Below are 20,761 nucleotides of genomic sequence, written 5' to 3' on the forward strand. Positions count from 1 at the left end.
TGTCGGTTAACAACCGATCGCGCTAGCCAATTGTGCCACGGAGACAGTCCTCCTCCACTCTCACCAGCATCAGAACATATCTTCAAAGCTATCAGCCCAAAGAAAAAAAGCGCCGCACCACCCCTGGTGGGCTCGAACCTCCAACCTTTCGGTTAACAGCCAATCGCGCTAGCCAATTGAGCCACGGAGACAGTCGTGCTCTACACTCACCACCATCAGAAGATATCTTCAAAGCTATCAGCGCAAAGAAAAAAGCAACACACTAATTCCGGGAGGGCTCGGAACTCCAACTTTTCGGTTAGCAGCCAATTCAGCTAGTCAATTGCGCCACGGAGACAGTCTTGCTCCACTCTCACCACCATCAAAACATATCTTCAAAGCTATCAGCCCCAAGAAAAAAAAGCGCCGCACCACCACCGGCTGGCTCGAACCTCCATCCTTTCGGTTAACAGCCGATCGCGCTAACCAAATGCGCCACGGAGACAGTCGTGCTCCACTCTCACCACCATCAGAACATATCTTCAAAGCTATCAGCGCAAAGAAAAAAGCAACTCACCACTCCCGGGAGGGCTCGAAACTCCAAACTTTCGGTCAACAGCCGATCGCGCTAGCCTATAGCGCCACGGAGACAGTCCTGCTCCAATCTCACCCCCATCAGAACATATCTTCAAAGCTATCAGCGCAAAAAAAAAGCAACACACCACTCCCGGGAGGGCTCAAAACTCCAACCTATCGGTTAACAGCCGATCATGCTAGCCAATTGCGCCACGGAGACAGTCCTGCTCCACTCTCACCAGCATCAGAACATATCTTCAAAGCTATCAGCCCAAAGAAAAAAAAGCGCCGCACCACCACCGGGTGGGCTCGAAACTCCAACTTTTCGGTTAAAAGCCGATCGCGCTAGCTAATTGCGCCAAGGAGCAGTCGTGCTCCACTCTCACCACCATCAGAACATATCTTCAAAGCTATCAGCGCAAAGAAGAAAGCAACACACCACTCCCGGGAGAGCTCGAAACTCCAACCCATCGGTTAACAGCCGATCGTGCTAGCCAATTGCGCCACGGAGACAGTCCTGCTCCACTCTCACCACCACCAGAACATTACTTCAAAGCTATCAGCCCAAACAAAAAAAAGAGCCGCACCACCACCGGGTGGGCTCGAAACTCCATCCTTTCGGTTAACAGCCGATCGCGCTAGTCCATTGCGCCATGGAGACAGTCGTGCTCCACTCTCACTACCATCAGAACATATCTTCAAAGCTATCAGCGCAAAGAAAAAAACAACACACCACTCCCGGGAGGGCTCAAAACTCCAACTATTCGGTTAACAGCCGATCGCGCTAGACAATTGCGCCACGGAGACAGTCCTGCTCCACTCTCACCACCATCAGAACATATTGTAGTGGGGAATTCGCAAGGCAATGATAGTGGGACCATCGCTGAGTGCGAAGCGCGAGCACGAGCTGTAGACACTGGACTGCCCGAGCATTTGTTTCTGTACCGGCTGTCTGCCTATTATCTGGCGTCGCTAATAAACCCCCTTGCAAAGTGGTGGAAGTGTGCTGGGTACGCAAACCTGGAACTTCGAAGCCGGAAGCTGCCCACTACATCAGCAATGCCTGATCAGACGACCGAGCAAGGCACCACCCAGCAAAGCACGGCCCAATCTCAACTGGTCATCGTGCCTACCACCCTGCGCCAACGAGATCCGCCCTTCTTCAGTGGCACCGAGGACCAAGATGTAGAGGACTGGTTGCAGCTGTTTGAGAAGGTGAGCGCCGCCAACAAGTGGGACGACCCCTCGAAATTAGAGTATGTCCCATTTTATCTCAAAGACGTCGCCAGCCTGTGGTTCACAAACCACCGCACTGAATTTATCACTTGGGCCGGTTTCAAGACCACCCTCGCAGCTGTGTTCGATCGCCCCGCAGTGCGCAAGCTGCGTGCTGAGCAGCGCCTACGCGGACGTGCACAAAGGCAGGGCGAAAACTTCACAAGCTATATTGAAGATGTAATCGATTTATGCCGGCGCTTCAACCCTGAGATGACCGAACATGACAAGATCAGGCATATCTTGAAAGGCATAGACGATGATGCCTATCAAATGTTGCTGGCAAAGAGCCCAAGTACCGTATCCGAACTTGTGACCTTGTGCCAGAGCTTGGAAGAGATTCGGAAACAACGTGCAGCAGTTCGGAGGTCGACGACTGCAGACGACTCTCTCGCTGCCCTGGCCGTCGGTGGTGACAGCTCCCTGCTGGAGCAGATAAAAGAATATGTACGCGAAGAGGTCGCACGACAACTTTCATGTCTCTCGTATCTGCCGACCACCGAAGCACCAACGAACCGCCTAACGCCGACAATAAGACAGGCTATTCAGGAGCAGGTCTCCGAGGCGTTGCCATTACCTACGCCTGCCTCTCAACCAACGCCTGTTGCCGCGCCACTGACTTATGCGGCCGTCGCGGCAATGCCTCCTGCATCTCGTCTGCCAATGTATACGCCACAACCTGTGCGACCGTCCACCGCGCCGTTTCCACAGCAACACGCCGGAAATCCTTGGCGCACCGCTGACAACCGGCCTATATGTTACTTTTGCGGAATTCCAGGTCACGTTGCACGTCTATGCCGTCGGCGCTTCACAGTTAACGCACCAAGATATCCTGACTATTCGTTTCGACCTCCATACCACGCGCCTCACGTACCACCTGAAGTTCACGAACGCGATGCGCAAACTGCTTCCGGCGCCCGAACATTCGCTTCTAGACGTTCTACTTCCCGCTCGCCTTCACCTTCACCAAGTCGTCGTTCCGTGTCGCCTATGCGTCGACGACCCACCTCCATTGAGACGGAAAACTAACTGCCGCAGCTCCGGAGGCACGAGCTGCGTCATCGTCTAATCGTTCAAGTCCTCGCCTGTCTCCCGCCAATCTTATCGATGTAATCGTCGAAGGTGTACGAACACTCGCACTCATCGATACCGGTGCCGCGATATCTGTAATTAGTGAGAGACTCTGCCGCTCTCTTCGTAGAGTGACGATGCTTTCTCCCGTGGTTTCTCTTAGTACTGCGAGCGCCCAACAAATTGAGCCCGTCGCGTCATGTACAGCAAAAGTTGTGATTCGAGACGTGTTGTACACCATTGAATTTCACGTGTTGGCTTCATGTTCCCACGATGTCATCCTAGGATGGGATTTTTTATCACGTCATCACGCCGTCGTGGACTGCGCTCGGGCCGAAGTGGAGCTGTTACCGTTTGGTGATGCGCCTTCTGTTGATGCGGCCGTATCTAGTGTGGCTAACCTTGTCGTCACGACGGACATAGACCTTCCTCCTTTCAGCGCCCAGTTTGTCCCTGCCTGCTGTGCTTCACTTTCTGACGCTACCGTCCTATTCACGCCATCTGAAATCTTCGGTAGCCGCCACCACACATCGCTGCCATTCGCCGTTCTTGAGCTTTGTCAAGACACTACCGGGATATTTATTTCCAATCCCAACTCGTGCCCCCTCAGTTTGCGCCGCAACGAGACGCTCGGCCACATTCAGCTCATCGATGAAGGTACTATCGTGCCTGCCGATTTCTTCGACACCAAGCCGAATATGGAGCTGAGCGCGTTGGTTCCTCACTTTGCCTTGAACAACGTGTCTACCGATGCATTTCACCATTCTATTGACAGCCATCTCGCCCCGGCTCAACGAGAGCAGCTTGTTACCCTGCTGCACGAATTCAAGCGTTCGTTTGACTTTCCCCAAGCGGTGCTAGGAAGAACGAACACCGTTGTGCACACAATTGACACAGGAAAGAGTACTCCTTTGCGCCAGCGCCCTTATCGTGTGTCACCAGCGGAGCGTCGGGTAATTGCAGATCAAGTAGACGACATGCTACAGCGCGGAGTCATCAAGCCTTCTTGTAGTCCTTGGTCTTCCCCAGTTGTACTCGTCAAAAAAAAGGATGGTTCAGTCCGGTTCTGCGTAGACTACAGGCGCCTAAACAACATTACGAGGAAAGATGTTTACCCTCTTCCCCGCATAGACGACGCTCTCGATTGTCTCCAAGGTGCAGAATTCTTTTCCTCGCTTGACCTTCGCTCGGGTTATTGGCAGGTCCCAATGGCTGAGTCTGATCGTCCAAAAACGGCGTTTGTCACACCGGATGGCCTCTATGAATTTACCGTGATGCCATTCGGACTCTGCAATGCGCCTGCCACATTCGAGCGAATGATGGACAGCATTTTACGTGGTCTCAAATGGAACATTTGCTTGTGCTATCTTGATGACGTTGTGGTTTTTTCACCCGATTTCACTTCGCATCTCACTCGTCTGCGCAAGATTCTACAGTGCCTTACAAACGCCAGGCTTCAGCTTAACCTGAAGAAGTGTCACTTCGGGGCTAAACAACTCACCATACTTGGTCATGTCGTCTCGAAAGCCGGCATTCTTCCCGACCCTGACAAGCTTCGTGCTGTTGCCGAATTTCCTAAGCCGACTACTGTTAAAGAACTACGGAGCTTTGTGGGCCTGTGCTCCTATTTTCGTGGCTTTGTCCGGAACTTTGCCTCCATCATCGCTCCACTCACCAAACTCCTTGCTGGCCCTGCAGATCTTTCGAATTGGACAGCAGCCTGTGACGAATCCTTCGCAACACTGCGCCAACTCCTTACCTCACCACCCGTACTGCGCCATTACGACCCTACTGCGCCAACCGAAGTACACACGGATGCAAGTGGCGTTGGCCTTGGTGCAGTACTCGCGCAACGCAAGCCAGGTTTTACGGAGTATGTGGTCGCCTATGCCAGCCGCGCCCTCACTAAGGCAGAAGCCAACTATTCTGTTACGGAAAAAGAGTGCCTCGCGATTGTGTGGGCGTTAAACAAGTTTCGCCCCTATTTGTACGGCCAAACTTTTGATGTGGTAACTGACCATCACGCACTCTGTTGGTTGGCTTCGCTAAAAGATCCTTCCGGCCGCCTCGGACGTTGGGCACTACGCCTCCAGGAATTCGACATACGCGTCGTCTACCGATCGGGGCGAAAACACTCTGACGCAGATGCGCTTTCACGATCACCCGGAAAATCCGATGATACGAATATATCAGCCCTGGACCTTCCCCTCTCTGCCGTCAGCGTCATAGACATGCCATCCGAACAGCGCAAGGACCCTTGGATCGCCTCGCTATTGAATATGCTTTCTGACGCATCAACGTCCGGTTACCCGCGTGCTCTTCGCCGCCAAGCAACGCATTTCGCCATACGGGATGGCCTGTTATACCGTCGCAACTATCAAGTGACGGGTCGTAAATGGCTGCTAGTCATACCCAGCCATATGCGGTCTGATATCTGCAAATATTTTCATGCTGAACCGCAACACGCACACGCCGGTGCGCTAAAGACGTATGAGCGGATCCGCCAACGTTACTACTGGCGGGGTATGTACACGTTTGTACGCAAACACATTCGCTCATGTTCCCAGTGTCAGCAGCGCAAGACATTCCCTCATTCACCCGGTCAACTGCAGCCTTTGCCATGTCCTGCACGCCCATTCGACCGTGTTGGGATTGACCTATACGGCCCGCTACCGTGCTCTGTTGGTGGCAATCGATGGGTGATTGTGGCTGCCGACCATCTGACAAGGTACGCCGAAACGGCAGCGCTGCCTTCGGCTGGTGCTCGTGACGTTGCAACCTTCATCTTGCACCGGTTTGTTCTTCGTCATGGTGCACCACGGGAGCTCCTGAGTGACAGAGGACGCGTATTTTTGTCCGAAGTTCTGCAGCAGCTCCTACATTCATGCCGTACGGTACACCGCACATCAACAGCCTATCACCCTCAGACAAACGGCCTAACGGAACGTTTCAACAGAACCCTCGGAGACATGCTCGCTATGTATATTGATTCCGACCACTCCAACTGGGACGTTGTTCTTCCTTTCGTGACGTACGCCTACAATACGGCGATTCAATCAACAACAGGCTTTTCTCCATTTTTTTCTTTTATATGGTCGTGACCCATGCAACACACTCGACACAATTTTGCCATACAATCCTGATGCCTCAGAGTTCAGCCCAGTTTCTGAAATGGCTGAACATGCCGAAGAGTGTCGTCAACTTGCACGGTCCTTCACAGCCGATAACCAAGCCCTCCAAAAAGATCGCCACGACCATGATCTTGTTCAGAATACCTTCCCCGTCGGTTCTCTCGTGTGGCTCCGACTGCCTTTCCACTCTCCTGGACTGACTCCCAAGTTTGCACCGAAGTATACGGGCCCTTACCGCGTCATACAACACCCTTCTTCTGTCACCTATGTGATTGAACCACTCAAGCCGTCCACGGACAAGCGCCGCCTTGGTCGTGAGACGGTCCACGTCAGTCGCCTCAAGCCCTGTTACGACCCTCCTGTTCTCTCGTCACCTTGAGTCGCCAGGATGGCTCGTCTTCGTCGCCGGGGCATTATAGTGGGGAATTCGCAAGGCAATGATAGTGGGACCATCGCTGAGTGCGAAGCGCGAGCACGAGCTGTAGACACTGGACTGCCCGAGCATTTGTTTCTGTACCGGCTGTCTGCCTATTATCTGGCGTCGCTAATAAACCCCCTTGCAATATCTTCAAAGCAATTAGCGCGAAGAAAAAAAAGTGCCGCACAACCACCGGGTGGGGTCGAACCTCCAACCCTTCGGTTAACAGCCCATCGCCCTAGCCAACTGCGCAACGGAGACAGTCCTGCCCCACTCTCACCACCCTCAGAACATAACTTCATAGCTATCAGCCCAAAGAAAAAAAAAGCGCCGCACCACCACCGGGTGGGCTCGAAACTCCAACCTTTCGGTTAACAGCCGATCACGCTAGCCAATTGCGCCACGGAGACAGTCCTGCTTCACACTCACCACGATCAGAACATATCTTCAAAGCTATCAGCCCTAAGAAAAAAAAGCGCCGCACCACCACCGGGTTGGCTCGAACCTCCAATTTTTGGTTAACAGCCGATCGCGCTAGCCAATTGCACCACGGAGACAGTCCTGCTCCACTCTCACCACCATCAGAACACATCTTCAAAGCTATCAGCGCAAAGAAAAAAGCAACACACCACTCCCGGGAGAGCTCGAAACTCCAACCCATCGGTTAACAGCCGATCGTGCTAGCCAATTGCGCCACGGAGACAGTCCTGCTCCACTCTCACCACCATCAGAACATTACTTCAAAGCTATCAGCCCAAAGAAAAAAAAGCCCCGCACCACCACCGGGTGGGCTTGAAACTCCAACCTTTCGGTTAACAGCCGATCGCGCTAGCCATTTGCGCCACGGAGACAGTCCTGCTCCACTCTCACCACCATCAGAACATATCTTCAAAGCTATCAGCCCAAACAAAAAAAAGAGCCGCACCACCACCGGGTGGGCTCGAAACTCCAACCTTTCGGTTAACAGCCGATCGCGCTAGCCCATTGCGCCATGGAGACAGTCGTGCTCCACTCTCACTACCATCAGAACATATCTTCAAAGCTATCAGCGCAAAGAAAAAAACAACACACCACTCCCGGGAGGGCTCAAAACTCCAACCTTTCGGTTAACAGCCGATCGCGCTAGCCAATTGCGCCACGGAGACAGCCCTGCTCCACTCTCACCACCATCAGAACATATCTTCAAAGCTATTAGCGCGAAGAAAAAAAAGTGCCGCACAACCACCGGGTGGGGTCGAACCTCCAACCCTTCGGTTAACAGCCCATCGCCCTAGCCAACTGCGCAACGGAGACAGTCCTGCTCCACTCTCATCACCATCAGAACATATCTTCAAAGCTATCAACGCAAAGAAAAAAACAACACACCACTCCCGGGAGGGTTCGAAACTCCAACCTTTCGGTTAACAGCCGATCGCGCTAGCCAATTGTGCCACGGAGACAGTCGTGCTCCACTCTCACCACCATCAGAACATATCTTCAAAGCTATCAGCCCAAAGAAAAAAAAGGGCCGCACCACCACCGGGTGGGCTCGAAACTCCAACTTTTCGGTTAACAACCGATCGCGCTAGCCAATTGCACCACGGAGACAGTCCTGCTCCACTCTCACCACCATCAGAACATATCTTCAGAGCTATCAGCCCAAAGAAAAAAAAGCGCCGCACCACCACCGGGTGGGCTCGAAACTCCAACTTTTCGGTTAACAGCCGATCGCGCTAGCCAATTGCGCCAAGGAGCAGTCGTGCTCCACTCTCACCACCATCAGAACATATCTTCAAAGCTATCAGCGCAAAGAAAAAAGCAACACACCACTCCCGGGAGAGCTCGAAACTCCAACCCATCGGTTAACAGCCGATCGTGCTAGCCAAATGCGCCACGGAGACAGTCCTGCTCCACTCTCACCACCATCAGAACATTACTTCAAAGCTATCAGCCCAAAGAAAAAAAAGCCCCGCACCACCACCGGGTGGGCTTGAAACTCCAACCTTTCGGTTAACAGCCGATCGCGCTAGCCATTTGCGCCACGGAGACAGTCCTGCTCCACTCTCACCACCATCAGAACATATCTTCAAAGCTATCAGCCCAAACAAAAAAAAGAGCCGCACCACCACCGGGTGGGCTCGAAACTCCAACCTTTCGGTTAACAGCCGATCGCGCTAGCCCATTGCGCCATGGAGACAGTCGTGCTCCACTCTCACTACCATCAGAACATATCTTCAAAGCTATCGGCGCAAAGAAAAAAACAACACACCACTCCCGGGAGGGCTCAAAACTCCAAACTTTCGGTTAACAGCCGATCGCGCTAGCCAATTGCGCCACGGAGACAGTCCTGCTCCACTCTCACCACCATCAGAACATATCTTCAAAGCTATTAGCGCGAAGAAAAAAAAGTGCCGCCCAACCACCGGGTGGGGTCGAACCTCCAACCCTTCGGTTAACAGCCCATCGCCCTAGCCAACTGCGCAACGGAGACAGTCCTGCTCCACTCTCACCATCCTCAGAACATAACTTCATAGCTATCAGCCCAAAGAAAAAAAAGCGCCGCTCCACCAGCGGGTGGGCTCGAACCTCCAATTTTTTGGTTAACAGCCGATCGCGCTAGCCAATTGCACCACGGAGACAGTCCTGCTTCACACTCACCACGATCAGAACATATCTTCAAAGCTATCAGCCCAAAGAAAAAAAAGCGCCGCTCCACCACCGGGTGGGCTCGAACCTCCAATTTTTTGGTTAACAGCCGATCGCGCTAGCCAATTGCACCACGGAGACAGTCCTGCTCCACTCTCACCACCATCAGAACATATCTTCAAAGCTATCAGCCCAAAGAAAAAAAAGCGCCGCACCACCACCGGGTGGGCTCGAAACTCCAACTTTTCGGTTAACAGCCGATAACGCTAGCCAATTGCGCCAAGGAGGCAGTCGTGCTCCACTCTCACCAACATCAGAACATATCTTCAAAGCCATCAGCCCAAAGAAAAAAAAGGGCCGCACCACCACCGGGTTGGCTCGAAACTCCAACTTTTCGGTTAACAACCGCTTGCGCTTGCCAATTGCGCCAAGGAGCAGTCGTGCTCCACCATCAGAACATATCTTCAAAGCTATCAGCCCAAAGAAAAAAGCAACACACCACTCCTGGGAGGGCTCGAAACTCGAACACATCGGTTAACAGCCGATCGTGCTAGCCAATTGCGCCACGGGGACAGTCCTGCTCCACTCTCACCACCATCAGAACATTACTTCAAAGCTATCAGCCCAAAGAAAAAAAGCCCCGCACCACCACCGGGTGGGCTTGAAACTCCAACCTTTCGGTTAACAGCCGATCGCGCTAGCCATTTGCGCCACGGAGACAGTCCGGCTCCACTCTCACCACGATCAGAACATATCTTCAAAGCTATCAGCCCAAACAAAAAAAGAGCCGCACCACTCCCGGGAGGGCTCAAAACTCCAAACTTTCGGTCAACAGCCGATCGCGCTAGCCTATTGCGCCACGGAGACAGTCCTGCTCCACTCTCACCTCCATCAGAACATATCTTCAAAGCTATCAGCCCAAAGAAAAAAAAGGGCCGCACCACCACCGGGTGGGCTCGAAACTCCAACTTTTCGGTTAACAACCGATCGCGCTAGCCAATTGCACCACGGAGACAGTCCTGCTCCACTCTCACCACCATCAGAACATATCTTCAGAGCTATCAGCCCAAAGAAAAAAAAGCGCCGCACCACCACCGGGTGGGCTCGAAACTCCAACTTTTCGGTTAACAGCCGATCGCGCTAGCCAATTGCGCCAAGGAGCAGTCGTGCTCCACTCTCACCACCATCAGAACATATCTTCAAAGCTATCAGCGCAAAGAAAAAAGCAACACACCACTCCCGGGAGAGCTCGAAACTCCAACCCATCGGTTAACAGCCGATCGTGCTAGCCAAATGCGCCACGGAGACAGTCCTGCTCCACTCTCACCACCATCAGAACATTACTTCAAAGCTATCAGCCCAAAGAAAAAAAAGCCCCGCACCACCACCGGGTGGGCTTGAAACTCCAACCTTTCGGTTAACAGCCGATCGCGCTAGCCATTTGCGCCACGGAGACAGTCCTGCTCCACTCTCACCACCATCAGAACATATCTTCAAAGCTATCAGCCCAAACAAAAAAAAGAGCCGCACCACCACCGGGTGGGCTCGAAACTCCAACCTTTCGGTTAACAGCCGATCGCGCTAGCCCATTGCGCCATGGAGACAGTCGTGCTCCACTCTCACTACCATCAGAACATATCTTCAAAGCTATCAGCGCAAAGAAAAAAACAACACACCACTCCCGGGAGGGCTCAAAACTCCAAACTTTCGGTTAACAGCCGATCGCGCTAGCCAATTGCGCCACGGAGACAGTCCTGCTCCACTCTCACCACCATCAGAACATATCTTCAAAGCTATTAGCGCGAAGAAAAAAAAGTGCCGCCCAACCACCGGGTGGGGTCGAACCTCCAACCCTTCGGTTAACAGCCCATCGCCCTAGCCAACTGCGCAACGGAGACAGTCCTGCTCCACTCTCACCATCCTCAGAACATAACTTCATAGCTATCAGCCCAAAGAAAAAAAAGCGCCGCTCCACCAGCGGGTGGGCTCGAACCTCCAATTTTTTGGTTAACAGCCGATCGCGCTAGCCAATTGCACCACGGAGACAGTCCTGCTTCACACTCACCACGATCAGAACATATCTTCAAAGCTATCAGCCCAAAGAAAAAAAAGCGCCGCTCCACCACCGGGTGGGCTCGAACCTCCAATTTTTTGGTTAACAGCCGATCGCGCTAGCCAATTGCACCACGGAGACAGTCCTGCTCCACTCTCACCACCATCAGAACATATCTTCAAAGCTATCAGCCCAAAGAAAAAAAAGCGCCGCACCACCACCGGGTGGGCTCGAAACTCCAACTTTTCGGTTAACAGCCGATAACGCTAGCCAATTGCGCCAAGGAGGCAGTCGTGCTCCACTCTCACCAACATCAGAACATATCTTCAAAGCCATCAGCCCAAAGAAAAAAAAGGGCCGCACCACCACCGGGTTGGCTCGAAACTCCAACTTTTCGGTTAACAACCGATTGCGCTTGCCAATTGCGCCAAGGAGCAGTCGTGCTCCACCATCAGAACATATCTTCAAAGCTATCAGCCCAAAGAAAAAAGCAACACACCACTCCTGGGAGGGCTCGAAACTCGAACACATCGGTTAACAGCCGATCGTGCTAGCCAATTGCGCCACGGGGACAGTCCTGCTCCACTCTCACCACCATCAGAACATTACTTCAAAGCTATCAGCCCAAAGAAAAAAAGCCCCGCACCACCACCGGGTGGGCTTGAAACTCCAACCTTTCGGTTAACAGCCGATCGCGCTAGCCATTTGCGCCACGGAGACAGTCCGGCTCCACTCTCACCACGATCAGAACATATCTTCAAAGCTATCAGCCCAAACAAAAAAAGAGCCGCACCACTCCCGGGAGGGCTCAAAACTCCAAACTTTCGGTCAACAGCCGATCGCGCTAGCCTATTGCGCCACGGAGACAGTCCTGCTCCACTCTCACCTCCATCAGAACATATCTTCAAAGCTATCAGCCCAAAGAAAAAAAAGCGCCGCACCACCACCGGGCGGGCTCGAAACTCCAACCTTTCGGTTAACAGCCCATCACGCTAGTCAATTGCGCCACGGAGACAGTCCTGCTCCACTCTCACCACCATCAGAACATATCTTCAAAGCTATCAGCCCTAACAAAAAAAAGAGCTGCACCACCACCGGGTGGGCTCGAAACTCCAACCTTTCGGTTAACAGCCGATCGCGCTAGCCCATTGCGCCATGGAGACAGTAGTGCTCCACTCTCACTACCATCAGAACATATCTTCAAAGCTATCAGCGCAAAGAAAAAAACAACACACCACTCCCGGGAGGGCTCAAAACTCCAACCTTTTGGTTAACAGCCGATCGCGCTAGCCAATTGCGCCACGGAGACAGTCCTGCTCCACTCTCACCACCATCAGAACATATCTTCAAAGCTATTAGCGCGAAGAAAAAAAAGTGCCGCCCAACCACCGGGTGGGGTCGAACCTCCAACCCTTCGGTTAACAGCCCATCGCCCTAGCCAACTGCACAACGGAGACAGTCCTGCTCCACTCTCACCATCCTCAGAACATAACTTCATAGCTATCAGCCCAAAGAAAAAAAAGCGCCACTCCACCAGCGGGTGGGCTCGAACCTCCAATTTTTTGGTTAACAGCCGATCGCGCTAGCCAATTGCACCACGGAGACAGTCCTGCTTCACACTCACCACGATCAGAACATATCTTCAAAGCTATCAGCCCAAAAAAAAGGGCCGCTCCACCACCGGGTGGCCTCGAACCTCCAATTTTTTGGTTAACAGCCGATCGCGCTAGCCAATTGCACCACGGAGACAGTCCTGCTCCACTCTCACCACCATCAGAACATATCTTCAAAGCTATCAGCCCAAAGAAAAAAAAGCGCCGCACCACCACCGGGTGGGCTCGAAACTCCAACTTTTCGGTTAACAGCCGATAACGCTAGCCAATTGCGCCAAGGAGGCAGTCGTGCTCCACTCTCACCACCATCAGAACATATCTTCAAAGCTATCAGCCCAAAGAAAAAAAAGGGCCGCACCACCACCGGGTGGGCTCGAAACTCCAACTTTTCGGTTAACAACCGATTGCGCTTGCCAATTGCGCCAAGGAGCAGTCGTGCTCCACTCTCACCACCATCAGAACATATCTTCAAAGCTATCAGCCCAAAGAAAAAAGCAACACACCACTCCTGGGAGGGCTCGAAACTCCAACACACCGGTTAACAGCCGATCGTGCTAGCCAATTGCGCCACGGGGACAGTCCTGCTCCACTCTCACCACCATCAGAACATTACTTCAAAGCTATCAGCCCAAAGAAAAAAAGCCCCGCACCACCACCGGGTGGGCTTGAAACTCCAACCTTTCGGTTAACAGCCGATCGCGCTAGCCATTTGCGCCACGGAGACAGTCCGGCTCCACTCTTACCACCATCAGAACATATCTTCAAAGCTATCAGCCCAAACAAAAAAAAGAGCCGCACCACTCCCGGGAGGGCTCAAAACTCCAAACTTTCGGTCAACAGCCGATCGCGCTAGCCTATTGCGCCACGGAGACAGTCCTGCTCCACTCTCACCACCATCAGAACATATCTTCAAAGCTATCAGCCCAAAGAAAAAAAAGCGCCGCACCACCACCGGGCGGGCTCGAAACTCCAACCTTTCGGTTAACAGCCCATCACGCTAGTCAATTGCGCCACGGAGACAGTCCTGCTCCACTCTCACCACCATCAGACCATATCTTCAAAGCTATCAGCTCAAAGGAATAAAAGCGCCGCACCACCCCTGGTGGGCTCGAACCTCCAACCTTTCGGTTAACAGCCAATCGCGCTAGCCAATTGAGCCACGGAGACAGTCGTGCTCCACTCTCAACACCATCAGAACATATCTTCAAAGCTATCAGCGCAAAAAAAAGCAACACACCACTCCCGGGAGGGCTCAAAACTCCAACCTATCGGTTAACAGCCGATCGTGCTAGCCAATTGCGCCACGGAGACAGTCGTGCTCCACTCTCACCACCATCAGAACATATCTTCAAAGCTATCAGCGCAAAAAAAAGCAACACACCACTCCCGGGAGGGCTCAAAACTCCAACCTATCGGTTAACAGCCGATCGTGCTAGCCAATTGCGCCACGGAGACAGTCCTGCTACACTCTCACCACCATCAGAACATCACTTCAAAGCTATCAGCCTAAAGAAAAAAAAAATTGCCCGCAGCTTCCCTCGGGGGAACACTGAGGAGGATGCGGACCATATAATTGGTTAACGGGGTGTTAAAGTGCGACTTAATTGGGTCGATGGCTAAATTGGTTAACGTGGTTGTGAAATGGGGTGTTAAATTGCGACTTACTTGGGTCGATGGCTGAATTGGTTAACGTGGTTGTAGGAGGGGGTGTTAAATGAGTGAAAACGTACACACGTATGCGGAAGGGCGGCGCTGGTCGAAGGGACGTCGATCATTGTGTTTGTGCATTCGTTGGAATTCATTTCACCGCGACCTTGGACGTCGACGCGCCGTACAAACCAACCGACGAGCGGCAACTGAGCGAGCGAGCGCCGACCTTGAGTATATATACAGCACGACGGCGCATGCACTGTCAGCTGTTGAATGTTCTCGAAGCGCGACGCCACATGCGCGTCCACTGGAGAATCAGGAGAATTGTAGATGTCGAACGCGGTGTGTAGAGGAGGAAGGGTGCACACATGGTGGAGGAGTGAAGCGCGCGCGGTGTGTAGAGGAGGAAGGGATGCACAGATGGTGGAAGAGTGGGCGACGGCGCGACGGCGCATGCGCGCGCGTCAGCTGTCGAATGTTCGAGAAGCGGTGCGGACGGCGCGGACGGCGCGGACGGCGCACTACAAGGCGCGAGTATAAGATGCTCCGCATCTAAAAAGCGCCGCAGCACCACCGGGTGGGCTCGAAACTCCAACATTTCGGTTAACAGCCGATCGCGCTAGCCAATATCGCCATGGAGACAGTCGTGCTCCACTCTCACCACCATCAGAACATATCTTCAAAGCTATCAGCGCAAAGAAAAAACAACACACCACTCCCGGGAGGGCTCGAAACTCCAACCTGTCGGTTAACAACCGATCGCGCTAGCCAATTGTGCCACGGAGACAGTCCTGCTCCACTCTCACCACCATCAGAACATATCTTCAAAGCTATCAGCCCAAAGAAAAAAAAAGAGCCGCACCACCACCAGGTGGGCTCGAAACTCCAACATTTCGGTTAACAGCCGATCGCGCTAGCCAATATCGCCATGGAGACAGTCGTGCTCCACTCTCACCACCATCAGAACATATCTTCAAAGCTATCAGCCCAAAGAAAAAAGCAACACACCACTACTGGAAGGGCTCGAAACTCCAACACATCGGTTAACAGCTGATCGTGCTAGCCAATTGCGCCACGGAGACAGTCCTGCTCCACTCTCACCACCATCAGAACATATCTTCAAAGCTATCAGCCCAAAGAAAAAAAAGCGCCGCACCACCACCGGGCGGGCTCGAAACTCCAACCTTTCGGTTAACAGCCCATCACGCTAGTCAATTGCGCCACGGAGACAGTCCTGCTCCACTCTCACCACCATCAGAACATATCTTCAAAGCTATCAGCCCAAACAAAAAAAAGAGCCGCACCACCACCGGGTGGGCTCGAAACTCCAACCTTTCGGTTAACAGCCGATCGCGCTAGCCCATTGCGCCATGGAGACAGTCGTGCTCCACTCTCACTACCATCAGAACATATCTTCAAAGCTATCAGCGCAAAGAAAAAAACAACACACCACTCCCGGGAGGGCTCAAAACTCCAACCTTTCGGTTAACAGCCGTTCGCGCTAGCCAATTGCGCCACGGAGACAGTCCTGCTCCACTCTCACCACCATCAGAACATATCTTCAAAGCTATTAGCGCGAAGAAAAAAAAGTGCCGCCCAACCACCGGGTGGGGTCGAACCTCCAACCCTTCGGTTAACAGCCCATCGCCCTAGCCAACTGCGCAACGGAGACAGTCCTGCTCCACTCTCACCATCCTCAGAACATAACTTCATAGCTATCAGCCCAAAGAAAAAAAAGCGCCGCTCCACCAGCGGGTGGGCTCGAACCTCCAATTTTTTGGTTAACAGCCGATCGCGCTAGCCAATTGCACCACGGAGACAGTCCTGCTTCACACTCACCACGATCAGAACATATCTTCAAAGCTATCAGCCCAAAGAAAAAAAAGCGCCGCTCCACCACCGGGTGGGCCCGAACCTCCAATTTTTTGGTTAACAGCCGATCGTGCTAGCCAATTGCGCCACGGGGACAGTCCTGCTCCACTCTCACCACCATCAGAACATTACTTCAAAGCTATCAGCCCAAAGAAAAAAAGCCCCGCACCACCACCGGGTGGGCTTGAAACTCCAACCTTTCGGTTAACAGCCGATCGCGCTAGCCTATTGCGCCACGGAGACAGTCCTGCTCCACTCTCACCACCATCAGAACATATCTTCAAAGCTATCAGCCCAAAGAAAAAAAAGCGCCGCACCACCACCGGGCGGGCTCGAAACTCCAACCTTTCGGTTAACAGCCCATCACGCTAGTCAATTGCGCCACGGAGACAGTCCTGCTCCACTCTCACCACCATCAGAACATATCTTCAAAGCTATCAGCTCAAAGGAATAAAAGCGCCGCACCACCCCTGGTGGGCTCGAACCTCCATCCTTTCGGTTAACAGCCAATCGCGCTAGCCATTTGAGCCACGAAGACAGTCGTGCTCTACACTCACCACCATCAGAACATATCTTCAAAGCTATCAGCCCAAAGAAAAAAGCAACACACCACTCCTGGGAGGGCTCAAAACTCCAACACATCGGTTAACAGCCGATCGTGCTAGCCAATTGCGCCACGGGGACAGTCCTGCTCCACTCTCACCACCATCAGAACATTACTTCAAAGCTATCAGCCCAAAGAAAAAAAGGGCCGCTCCACCACCGGGTGGCCTCGAACCTCCAATTTTTTGGTTAACAGCCGATCGCGCTAGCCAATTGCACCACGGAGACAGTCCTGCTCCACTCTCACCACCATCAGAACATATCTTCAAAGCTATCAGCCCAAAGAAAAAAAAGCGCCGCACCACCACCGGGTGGGCTCGAAACTCCAACTTTTCGGTTAACAGCCGATAACGCTAGCCAATTGCGCCAAGGAGGCAGTCGTGCTCCACTCTCACCACCATCAGAACATATCTTCAAAGCTATCAGCCCAAAGAAAAAAAAGGGCCGCACCACCACCGGGTGGGCTCGAAACTCCAACTTTTCGGTTAACAACCGATTGCGCTTGCCAATTGCGCCAAGGAGCAGTCGTGCTCCACTCTCACCACCATCAGAACATATCTTCAAAGCTATCAGCCCAAAGAAAAAAGCAACACACCACTCCTGGGAGGGCTCGAAACTCCAACACACCGGTTAACAGCCGATCGTGCTAGCCAATTGCGCCACGGGGACAGTCCTGCTCCACTCTCACCACCATCAGAACATTACTTCAAAGCTATCAGCCCAAAGAAAAAAAGCCCCGCACCACCACCGGGTGGGCTTGAAACTCCAACCTTTCGGTTAACAGCCGATCGCGCTAGCCATTTGCGCCACGGAGACAGTCCGGCTCCACTCTCACCACCATCAGAACATATCTTCAAAGCTATCAGCCCAAACAAAAAAAAGAGCCGCACCACTCCCGGGAGGGCTCAAAACTCCAAACTTTCGGTCAACAGCCGATCGCGCTAGCCTATTGCGCCACGGAGACAGTCCTGCTCCACTCTCACCACCATCAGAACATATCTTCAAAGCTATCAGCCCAAAGAAAAAAAAGCGCCGCACCACCACCGGGCGGGCTCGAAACTCCAACCTTTCGGTTAACAGCCCATCACGCTAGTCAATTGCGCCACGGAGACAGTCCTGCTCCACTCTCACCACCATCAGACCATATCTTCAAAGCTATCAGCTCAAAGGAATAAAAGCGCCGCACCACCCCTGGTGGGCTCGAACCTCCAACCTTTCGGTTAACAGCCAATCGCGCTAGCCAATTGAGCCACGGAGACAGTCGTGCTCCACTCTCAACACCATCAGAACATATCTTCAAAGCTATCAGCGCAAAAAAAAGCAACACACCACTCCCGGGAGGGCTCAAAACTCCAACCTATCGGTTAACAGCCGATCGTGCTAGCCAATTGCGCCACGGAGACAGTCGTGCTCCACTCTCACCACCATCAGAACATATCTTCAAAGCTATCAGCGCAAAAAAAAGCAACACACCACTCCCGGGAGGGCTCAAAACTCCAACCTATCGGTTAACAGCCGATCGTGCTAGCCAATTGCGCCACGGAGACAGTCCTGCTACACTCTCACCACCATCAGAACATCACTTCAAAGCTATCAGCCTAAAGAAAAAAAAAATTGCCCGCAGCTTCCCTCGGGGGAACACTGAGGAGGATGCGGACCATATAATTGGTTAACGGGGTGTTAAAGTGCGACTTAATTGGGTCGATGGCTAAATTGGTTAACGTGGTTGTGAAATGGGGTGTTAAATTGCGACTTACTTGGGTCGATGGCTGAATTGGTTAACGTGGTTGTAGGAGGGGGTGTTAAATGAGTGAAAACGTACACACGTATGCGGAAGGGCGGCGCTGGTCGAAGGGACGTCGATCATTGTGTTTGTGCATTCGTTGGAATTCATTTCACCGCGACCTTGGACGTCGACGCGCCGTACAAACCAACCGACGAGCGGCAACTGAGCGAGCGAGCGCCGACCTTGAGTATATATACAGCACGACGGCGCATGCACTGTCAGCTGTTGAATGTTCTCGAAGCGCGACGCCACATGCGCGTCCACTGGAGAATCAGGAGAATTGTAGATGTCGAACGCGGTGTGTAGAGGAGGAAGGGTGCACACATGGTGGAGGAGTGAAGCGCGCGCGGTGTGTAGAGGAGGAAGGGATGCACAGATGGTGGAAGAGTGGGCGACGGCGCGACGGCGCATGCGCGCGCGTCAGCTGTCGAATGTTCGAGAAGCGGTGCGGACGGCGCGGACGGCGCGGACGGCGCACTACAAGGCGCGAGTATAAGATGCTCCGCATCTAAAAAGCGCCGCAGCACCACCGGGTGGGCTCGAAACTCCAACATTTCGGTTAACAGCCGATCGCGCTAGCCAATATCGCCATGGAGACAGTCGTGCTCCACTCTCACCACCATCAGAACATATCTTCAAAGCTATCAGCGCAAAGAAAAAACAACACACCACTCCCGGGAGGGCTCGAAACTCCAACCTGTCGGTTAACAACCGATCGCGCTAGCCAATTGTGCCACGGAGACAGTCCTGCTCCACTCTCACCACCATCAGAACATATCTTCAAAGCTATCAGCCCAAAGAAAAAAAAAGAGCCGCACCACCACCAGGTGGGCTCGAAACTCCAACATTTCGGTTAACAGCCGATCGCGCTAGCCAATATCGCCATGGAGACAGTCGTGCTCCACTCTCACCACCATCAGAACATATCTTCAAAGCTATCAGCCCAAAGAAAAAAGCAACACACCACTACTGGAAGGGCTCGAAACTCCAACACATCGGTTAACAGCTGATCGTGCTAGCCAATTGCGCCACGGAGACAGTCCTGCTCCACTCTCACCACCATCAGAACATATCTTCAAAGCTATCAGCCCAAAGAAAAAAAAGCGCCGCACCACCACCGGGCGGGCTCGAAACTCCAACCTTTCGGTTAACAGCCCATCACGCTAGTCAATTGCGCCACGGAGACAGTCCTGCTCCACTCTCACCACCATCAGAACATATCTTCAAAGCTATCAGCCCAAACAAAAAAAAGAGCCGCACCACCACCGGGTGGGCTCGAAACTCCAACCTTTCGGTTAACAGCCGATCGCGCTAGCCCATTGCGCCATGGAGACAGTCGTGCTCCACTCTCACTACCATCAGAACATATCTTCAAAGCTATCAGCGCAAAGAAAAAAACAACACACCACTCCCGGGAGGGCTCAAAACTCCAACCTTTCGGTTAACAGCCGTTCGCGCTAGCCAATTGCGCCACGGAGACAGTCCTGCTCCACTCTCACCACCATCAGAACATATCTTCAAAGCTATTAGCGCGAAGAAAAAAAAGTGCCGCCCAACCACCGGGTGGGGTCGAACCTCCAACCCTTCGGTTAACAGCCCATCGCCCTAGCCAACTGCGCAACGGAGACAGTCCTGCTCCACTCTCACCATCCTCAGAACATAACTTCATAGCTATCAGCCCAAAGAAAAAAAAGCGCCGCTCCACCAGCGGGTGGGCTCGAACCTCCAATTTTTTGGTTAACAGCCGATCGCGCTAGCCAATTGCACCACGGAGACAGTCCTGCTTCACACTCACCACGATCAGAACATATCTTCAAAGCTATCAGCCCAAAGAAAAAAAAGCGCCGCTCCACCACCGGGTGGGCCCGAACCTCCAATTTTTTGGTTAACAGCCGATCGCGCTAGCCAATTGCACCACGGAGACAGTCCTGCTCCACTTTCACCACCATCAGAACATATCTTCAAAGCTATCAGCCCAAAGAAAAAAAAGCGCCGCACCACCACCGGGTGGGCTCGAAACTCCAACTTTTCGGTTAACAGCCGATAACGCTAGCCAATTGTGCCAAGGAGGCAGTCGTGCTCCACTCTTACCACCATCAGAACATATCT

The sequence above is a fragment of the Rhipicephalus microplus genome, chromosome 4 (assembly GCF_043290135.1).
Source record: "Rhipicephalus microplus isolate Deutch F79 chromosome 4, USDA_Rmic, whole genome shotgun sequence".
Lineage (NCBI taxonomy): Eukaryota > Metazoa > Arthropoda > Arachnida > Ixodida > Ixodidae > Rhipicephalus > Rhipicephalus microplus.